Genomic DNA, 10,060 nt, shown 5'->3' with positions numbered 1-10,060 from the left:
ACAATTGACAAATGAGCTCAAAAAACTTCATGTATTGAAAGTCATTTGTATACACTTGGGTTCACAAGAATATCTGTTACATTGACACTACTTCAACCCTACCATCCAACTCTTTGCACAAAATATCTTTTTCCCTTCGCCGCATCACCTTACGGCCAGCTAGGAAAAAGGAAAAATCTGATAGGTCCCTGTCCATTGACTCTTGAATTATTTCATGCCGCAACTGCTGAAGACTGCATAGCTCCCTTATTGTAACCACCAACAGTAGGCCATGCTCTTTATCAATCACTTCCACATCCACAGCAGGATTATCTTCCAAACCTGCAGAAACCTGGTCCATAGGAATGTACTTACCATTGAGCATTTGTGATCGCATATACCAAAACGAGAGTAACAGTGATTGGCTTGCAATCATGTACTTGACAACTAGAGTATCAAGCGCGACCTCGCACCGTAAGCCAATCTCTTCCTTTACATACCATCCTCTGTCAAGAAGTTTGTCACGGGATGACTGCTGAAATGACTTGCACATGAACATAGTTTTTGTAACACGGATGTTGTAGCTATGAAACAACTCTATGAAGAGTGCAGCAGGACAAAAGTTTGCAATTCTAACCAGTTTGGTGGGAATAGAGCTATGTAGAGACCTCTGTATATCCTTGTAGAGCTTACTTCGCATTGCCTCCACCATTGTTTCCTCGGGAACTGGCCAGTCCACAGTGTTCCAATCGGTTGGTAGAGGCACTTTCACCAACATGCCATTCTTATTCCCTGAGCTGAGTTGGTAGAAGTGGTCATAAAAAAATATTCCTTCATCAGCCAGGCTTTTGCTGCTCCTCCCTGAATACTGTAGAGAACCAATGTGGGCATGAACAACAAGGAAGAGGCCTATTATGCACTCCACAGGCTCCCATTTCTCATAAGAAGAGGGATAAACATCTGCAATATATATAAGAAGAGTTAAACTAAGAGTATCAATAAGTAAAAATGACAAATCTAATGTAATTGAGCTGTGAAGAATGGAGACATTGCTCATAAGAAGAGGGAGAAACATTGCAAAATATATAAGAAAATTTATAATGAGAGTATCAGTAAGTTCAGATGTCAAGAGTACTTACAGATCAAATGAAGTTCAGATGTCAAGAGTACTTACAATTGCAACGTGGTTGATGTATATCTGATACATTTCCACCGTTTGCTATCACGTCTGGATGGGTAAACACATGCTGAACAAGAACTTCCTTTACAGATCTTTTGCCGATTTCAACTTTGAAATCCAACACTCTGGCCTTCCATGCTGAGCGGTAAACGTTGATACCACTAGACCTCTTGGGTCTTCTTGGTTGCATGAGGACCCATAAACCTTTATTTATCCTTTGTCCAACCCATTGGTTCTCTGCACTTATTGAAGTTGATATTGTAATTGAGGATATGCTACTACTTGGCCTTCTAGGCAAAGTGCAGCTGTTGGTTGTTGGTGTGAGAGACAATAAAGACCTGGAGCTTCTTGGGCGAGAAGACGTGGAAGCCATAGCTCTCAGAGAAAAGCTTTAGTGGAGGGAGATTCACTTTGAAAGCATTCTAATGGAGGGAAAGTGTTTTAGAATTCCAATATCTTGTGCGGGCTTAATGGTCACCCTCCAGTACGTTAATGACCATAAGAGAATATCAGAAGTGGGACCACTGGCAAGCACCTAACAGCTCGGTAAAAGGAAGGAAATTACGATGCCACAATCCTAGATTCGTGAAAGTTTTATGCTATTTTCCTATTTTTTGAGTCTTTCCACGTACTTTCCTACGTAACGTAGCCTTCGTGCTCATTGGACGCGCTCTATTTTTCTCTCTCTTCATATGGCCCTCCAAATGACCTCCGAAATTTCCTAATGATCCTCCTCTCTCATGATTCTTTGTCTCACTCTACATATTGGATGCCTTCCATAATGCCAATTCCCAGCCTTTTGTTAGTGTTGTTTAACAGGCAACCCATTGAAGCCCATCCAAGAAGGCAAGAGCACACGATGGTTTGTGCATACAGTAGAGCAATATGTTACAATAATGCATTACTAGTCCGAGCTTGAAGGGTCGCACCGTTCCAATCCAAGTGGAGGATGAGAAGGGAAGTGTGTTGAGACACTCCTGGGAATGGTGCTGGCCAGAACTCTCCATATGCAATCACCTACATAAGCATCTTGAAGGCATGTGGCTCTACGCAAGATGCTGATATGGGCATAAAAATTCACAACTACATTGTTATAAAAATATTTTGTGCTTGGCACTATCTTGGTCAATATGTATGATAAATGTGGCTTGAGAAAGCACAAAAATTGCTTCAAGAGCTTACTCTCTGGAATGTCGGCACTAATTGCAGGATGTCCGCAACGAGAGTTCTAGGCTATTTCAGCAAATTCAAAGCGAGGGCCTCTCTCCATGTGCAATCACCTAGGCCTGCATCTTGAAGGCATATCGCTCTACTTAAGATGTTGATATGGGCAGAAAACTTCACAATTAGTCGGAGACTGTTGAAAAAAGATGTCATGCTTGGACACTATCTTGATGGATGTGTATGTCAAATGTGGTGCGCTTGAGAAATCACAAAAGGTGCTTGAGGAGCTTCCTATTCGGAATGTTGCCTCTTAGAATGCACTAATTGCGGGATTATATTGTTAGTCAGAGGCTATAGAGAAAAGATGTTGTGCTTATCATTGTCTTGGTTGATCTGTATGTCAAATGTGGTGTGCTTGATAAAGCACAAAAAATGCTTGAGGAGATCCCTATCCGGAATGTCACCACTTCCAATGAATGCAGTGATTGCGGGATATGCACAATGAGAGCAGGGCCAGAAATCTCTAGGTTTTTTTCAGCAGATGCTTAAAGGGAGTTCCAAAAGACGACATCCCACACAAATCGACCAAGGCATTTCCAAGCATGAACTGTAGGGTATGCCCACCAACAAGGCCTGGACTAGGAAGCTCTGGGCCATTTTCAGCAAGTTCTTGAGGATCTTACTATTCAGAACGGTGTTAACAGATTGCGGGATACGCACAACATGAGCAAGGACAGAAGCTCTAGGCTATTTTCAACGGATGCAAAGTGAGGGCCTCTATCCAGATGCAATCACTTACGCATGCATCTTGAAGGCATGTGGCTCTACACAAGATGTTGATATGGGCTTGAAAATTCACTCTAATATTGTTAGTCAGGGGCTATTGCAGAAAAAAATTGTGCTTGGCAATGCCTTTGTTGATCTGTATGCCAAATGTGGTGCAAGATGTTGTCTTTTAGAACACACTGATTGCAGAATACGCCTGTAGGGCCATGCTAGGAAGCTCTGGGCCATTTTCAGCAAGTGTTTGAGGAGCTTCCTATTCAAAAAAACGTTAATAACTTGCGCGATACGCATGCTAAGAGCAAGGACAAAAGCTCTAGGTTGTTTTCAATGGATGCAAAGCAAGGGCCTCTATCCAGATGCAATCACCTATGCATGCATCTTGAAGGCATGTGGCTCTATGCAAGATGTTGATATGGCTTAAAAATTCACTCTAATATTGTTAGTCAAGGGCTATTGCAAAAAATTGATGTGCGTGGCAATGCCTTGGTCGATACATATGCCAAATGTGGTGCGGGATGTCGCCTTTGAAACGCACGATTTGCAGGATATGCCTGACAATGGCCGGACCAGCAAGCTCTTGGCTATTTTCAGCACGTGCTTGAGGAGCTTACTATTGGGAAAGGCATGATTGTGGGATACGCACAACAAAATTAGGGAGAGAAAGCTTGTCTATTTTCAACAAATGCAACGCGAGGTCCTCTGTCCAGATGCAGTCACCGACACCTGACACGTGCATCTTCAAGGCATGTGGCTCTATGCAAGATGTTGATATGGGCTTAGAAATTCACTCTGATATTGTTAGTCAAGGGTTGTTGCAAAAAATTGTCGTGCTTGGAAATGCCTTGGTTGATACATGCCAAATGTGGTGCACTTTAGAAAGCACAAAACATGCCTAAGGAGGCTTCCTGTCCCGAATGCCGTCTCTTGGAGTGCATTGATTGTGAGATACACACAAGGAGCAGGTCCAAAAATCTCTAATAATTTTCAACAGCTGCGAAGCGAGAGCCTCTCTCCAGATGCAATCACATATGCATGCATTTTGAAGGCATGTGGTTGTACGCAAGATGCAGATATGGGCTTGAAAAGTCACTTTAATATTGCTAGTATTCAAGGGCTATTGCAAAAAATTGATGTGCTTGGCAATGCCTTGGTCGATATGTATGCCAAATGTGGTGCGGGATGTTGTCATTTGGAATGCTATTATTGTAGAATATGCCTGACAAGGGCGGGGGCCAGGAGCCTTGGAATATTTTCAATAGGTGCTTGAGGAGCTTACTATTTGGAACGGCGTTAACTAATTACGAGATACACAAAATAGGAGCAGGGACAGAAAGCTCTAGGCTGTTTTCAACGGATACGAAGTGAGGGACTCTGTCCAGGTGCAATCACCTACGCGTGCATCTTCAAGGCATGTGGCTGTACAAAAGATGTTGATATGGGTTTAAAAGTTCACTTTGATATTGTTAGTCAAGGCCTGATGCAAATATTTTTTGTGATTGTCCATGCCTTGGTCGATACGTATGCTAAATTTGGTGCACTTCATAAAGCACAAAACGTGCGTGAGGAGCTTTCTATCTTGAATGCCGTCTCTTGGAGTGCATTGATTGCGGAATACGCGCAACAAGAGAAGGGCCAGAAAGCTATTGTCTATTTTCAGCAGATGTAAAGCAAGGGCCTCTCTCTAGATGCAATCACATAATTTTGCATCTTGAACGCATGTGGTTGTATGCAACATGATGATATGGGCTTAAAAATTCACACTGATATTGTTAGTCAGGGGCTGTTACAAAAAAAATTTGTGCTTGGCAATGCCTTGGTTGATATGTATGCCAAATGTGGTGGGAGATCGCATCTTTTGAAACGCATTGATTGTAGGATATTCCCAACAAGCTCCAAGAAGCTCTGGGCCATTTTTAGCAGGTGCTTGAGGAGCCTACTATTCGGAAAGGCATTAACTGATTGCGGGATACACATAACAGGAGCAGGGATAGAAAGCTCTAGGCTATTTTTAGCGGATGGAAAGTGAGGGCCTTTGTCCAAATGAAATCACCTACGCATGCATCTTGAAGGCATGTGGCTCTACACAAGATGTTGATATGGGCTTAAAAATTCACTATGACATTGTTAGTCAAGGGTGATTGCAAAAAATTGATGTGCTTGGCCATGCCTTGATCGATATATATGCTAAATGTGGTGCACTTCAGAAAGCACAAAACATGGCTAAGGAGCTTCCTGTCTGGAATGTAGGCTCTTGGAGTGCATTGATTGGAGGATAGGTGCAATAGGAGCAGGGGCCAAAAAGCTATTGATTGTTTAAGCCAATGCAAAGCGAGGGCCTCTCTCCAGATGCAATCACATATGCATGCATCTTGAAGGCATGTGGTTGTATGCAAGATGCACATATGGGCTTAAAATTTCACTCTTATACTATTACTCACGGGCTGTTGCCAAAAACTGTCATGCTTGTCAATGCCTGGGTCAATATTTATGCCAAATGTGGTGCTCCTATGTAGGATGTTTTCTTTAAAAACGCATTGATTGCTCTAAGCAGGTGCAAAGCGAGGGCATTTCTCTAGACGCTATCACTAACATGCACATCTTCAACACATATGGCTCTATGTAAGATGCTCTTGAAAAGAGATGTCGTGCTTGGTGTGCTTGACATTGCCTTGGTCGATACGTATGCCAGATGTAGTGCACTTCAAAAAGCACAAAAACTGTTTGAGTCCTCATCATGGTCTTCATGCATTTGAACTTGAAACGGGTGCTCAAAAGAAGGATTTGTTTCAAGTTAACAGTGAGCTGTGTTGCTTCACATCAGAAAGTTGCATATTTAGAATCATAATGGTGAGTATATGTTGGTTGATATGTATGCCAATTGTGGTGCCAACAAATATCCAAAGAGAGGCAAAAAATCCACTATCAACTCCAGGGAAGTAGAAATATTCTCGACACAAATCCAGAGTAGACATGAAGAGCATGATGTGAAGTCAAAAACATGGCTATGGCAAAGAAGCTCTGAGATGTGTTCACCAAATATGAAGGGAAATCCTTTCTTCTATTCAAATGCATTCACACATGCTTGCACCTTGAAGAGCCCTCTTGGCTCTTCCATACTAAAGCCTAGTAATAGAGCTTTAGGCTTTTCAATGTCCACTCCGTCTCCACTATCATGTTTGTTTTGAGCAGTGCGGTCAAACAAAAGCTTAAATGCAACCTGTGTGTATCGACAATAGTCATCTGGTCGCATGGTAGTAAGCATTACCATTTCTTGATTTTGAGACTGAAAACATAGTTAATGAACAAGTTGAAAGTTGCACGCTACCGTGGGAATGGCACATTCCTTTGTATTATAAAAATTGGGGAGGAATGTGCAAACCCCCCTGTGCAAGAAGACTTGCATGTTTTCTTTTTCTTGGAACATAAAAAAGGAACAACAAACAATTAATAACATTAAAATCTTGTATAATAACGACCATTGAGCTTGATAAAACTCTAATACTCCTTGTGGCTTTTTGTGAGGTATACCTCTGAAGGGCAAGGTCGATTTACTCTAGATTGTCTTGAGTAGATGCAATGTGAAGGTGTTTCGCCAAATGCAGTGACGTACTTTTGCGCATTGAAAGCGTGTGCCACAATCAAAGCTACTAATAGGGGGGAGTAGATTCATGTTGAGATTCTAAGTCAGGGGCTTTTGCAAAGCTATATCGCATTGCGTGGTCTGCTCGTATGGACATGAAAATTTGAAACATTGTGTCTTAGAAAACGGGTTGATTGTAGGATGCTCGTTATGGCTGGCAAGGATACATTGTGCTTATTCACTGGTGGATGGGAAGGGAAGAACTCTCTTCAAATTCAAATCACCTATACTTGCACCTTTCAACCGTGTGGCCTTACTTATAAGGAAATCAACATGGGTGAGACAATTCATGACCAAATCACCAGTCAAGTCTATGGGAGAAAGATGGCATACAATGGTTCTTGATTAATTTTTGGATAATAGTTGCAGACACCACCCAAACTTTCTTCAAATGATGCTACAATATTCATGTGAATGGTGTTTCACCACCAAGATGAAGATTGCTTGACCGTCTTGCCCATGAGAGATATTTTAGATCACTAAGCGAGGTGAGAGTTTCTCTTTCGACAAAGTCTATTGGGTTGTTGCGATGAACTTCTAGGCTAGTTAAGAGAACGTCTCTCTCAAACACTTCCTCCAGTTTAGTCAACTCCTAGCTCCTTGAAAGTATGTGTCCTTACACAACGCCTTCGGACAAATGAGAATCCATGAAAAGATTGCAAGATATACCAATGGGAGCAAACAAGCATCATGTCGGCAAAGCTTTAGCACAACATCATCATGTTTGTTAACGACAATCAACAAATGGATGTTGAGGTAGAAGGATACATAAAATACTCTGAATTCTACACTCATTACTACTGATGGAAAACACATCGGATTTATTTATTCTCCATTACATAAACCCATGTTTTCCTAGTCGCATCGTCTATGAATGTTACATAGTACAATGAGCCACCAAGTGATGGTGTACTTGCAGGACCCCAAACGTCAGAATGAACCAACTCAAGGTTAATATTTTTTATTTCATTTCCAAACTTTTGAAGTTTTATCCTCTTTTGTTTACCATAAACACAATCTTCACAGAACTCTAAGTTCAATTCTTTCTAACTTGGTAGAAGCTTCTTTGTTAGAAGGATTTGCATTCCTTTCGCACTCATATGCCCAAGCCGATAGTGCCACACCGCACTGTTGACTTCTGTAGTTGATGTACAAGCTAAAGGTTGCGTGACACAAGTAAAGTGTACCAACCTTTTCTCATTTGGCAACCACCAAAGATCCCTTTGAGGTCTTCCACCATTTTCTTCCGAATGTAATGTTGTGACCTTCATCGTCCAATTGTCCTGTAGAGATCAAATTTTTGCGAAGAGAAGGAACATGCCTAACATCTTTAAGCTTCCATTCATTTCCGTTAGCAGTTTTGACATAAACTGTACCTTTGTCGACAATTTCACAAGCTTCATCATCTCCCAAGTGTACATACCCAAAATTAGCTTTGGTGTAATCTTGGAAATGTTGATTGTGTGGTGTCGCATGGAATGAAGCCCCGGAATCTACTATCCAGGAATTAAACACACTGTCTAATGAGAGAATTAGAGCATCTTGCTCTACTTTACCTACCACATTGGCCTCCGATGTTGGCTTGTTGTCTTGAGACTCTCACTCCTTCTTCTTCGACCAGCAATCCTTCTTGATGTGGCCCTTCTTGCCGTAGTTCCAACATTCAAGAACTGAATTTGTGTGTGACTTGCTCTGTCTTGATCGATCACGACCCTTTTGGTTTTTGAACCTCTCCTTAGGCCTTCCTCTTTTTTCCATTGAAAGTGCAGCACTTGATGTTTGTCTTGTGCTTCTCCTTCACATTTCCTCACTTAGGAAAACACCCACAACATCATCAAACTTAAGAGTATTTGTGCCAGAGATAGAATTACTTACACCCATCACAAGGATGTCCCAACTACCCGGTAGACATGATAGTATAAGGAGAGCTTGCACTTCATCATCGAATTTGATTTTCACCAATCAAAGCTGACTTATGTTTGTGTTAAATTCATTTAGGTATTCTGCAACAACTGAACCATTCTCTTCCATCTTAAGATTGAATAAGCGCTTCATGAGAAATACCTTATTGAATGTCGATGGTTTCTCGTAGAAGTCATCAAGTGACTTCATCAAGTCCTCCATGGTCTTCATCTCTGAAACGTTGAAGGCCACTGTTGACGCCAAGCTTAACCGGATTGTTCCCAGTGCCTTTCCATCAAGGAAAATCCATGCTTCATCTATCATTGTTTCGTGCTTCTTTGCAAGACTGCCTAGTGGCAAATAGAGGTCCTTCTGATAGAGATAGTCTTCAATCTGCATCTTCCAATGTTGGTAGTTTTTGCTGTTGAACTTGGCGATCTTGATCTTCCCTTCCTCCATCATTACTCCCACCCAATTCAAGGAATCCTTTCCTTGAGATAACTTAGCTACGAGAAAACCTTGCTCTGATACCAATTGTTAGGAAATATGACGTAGCTAAGTAGATAATTGAGTAGGTTACTTGATGGAGAGAGATAATTTTTACACACAAGAGATTATAGAATAGAGAGAGAGAGAGAGTACACAAGATATACGTGGTTCACCCAATGTGGGCTACGTTCTTAGGAAAGCAGCCACACAATGGCTTTAGTACTTCAAAACAAGAAGTAGATTACAAAAGGATTATACATTTAATAGAGATCCCACCTTGCTTAACTCTCACCACCTCACACCCACCTTGTTGCATCAACTTCACACTATGAAATGTGTGTATAAATGGCCTCCCTTTATAGACCAAAAGGATTGTCCTCTCTCATGAGAGGTAGCCATGTGTAGCTGCCCTTGTGTAGATAAGTCCAAATCGGACCCTCCAATCTGCCCGTGTGTGGCCGCCCTTGAGAAGACAAGTCTGCTTTTGAATTTTGCCACCAGCCATTGACTTCCGACCACCGGCCAAACGGCCAACCGATCGATCGTTTTTCGACCACTTTCCGACCGTTGTCCCACCATAATATTCCGATAAAAATGAATTTTCCGGCGTAGGAGCGTGAAAATTTTGGTTTCTAGCAACTGATTTTTATTTTCGGCGAGTGATTTTTCTTCACGCACGATGGCTTCTCCTTATAACAGGGGCCTTACAAATGTGCGTTTTTAATACAAAAAATTACAAGGGGCAAATCAGGCTCCATACTTAACAATCTCCCACTTGGAGACTAATCTCCAAACCAAACCTATGACTGCTTTCCATCCTGGCTTCTTATCCTTGAATGCCAATTGAAGATAGGAAAAAGCTCAACTTTTCCTTGTTGACCACCTTTGTAAACATGTCTGCAGGATTTTCACTTGTATGC

Source organism: Adiantum capillus-veneris, chromosome 17, assembly GCF_014529385.1.
Source record: "Adiantum capillus-veneris isolate H3 chromosome 17, ASM1452938v2, whole genome shotgun sequence".
NCBI lineage: Eukaryota > Viridiplantae > Streptophyta > Polypodiopsida > Polypodiales > Pteridaceae > Adiantum > Adiantum capillus-veneris.
Note: the sequence above shows the minus strand (reverse complement) of the source record.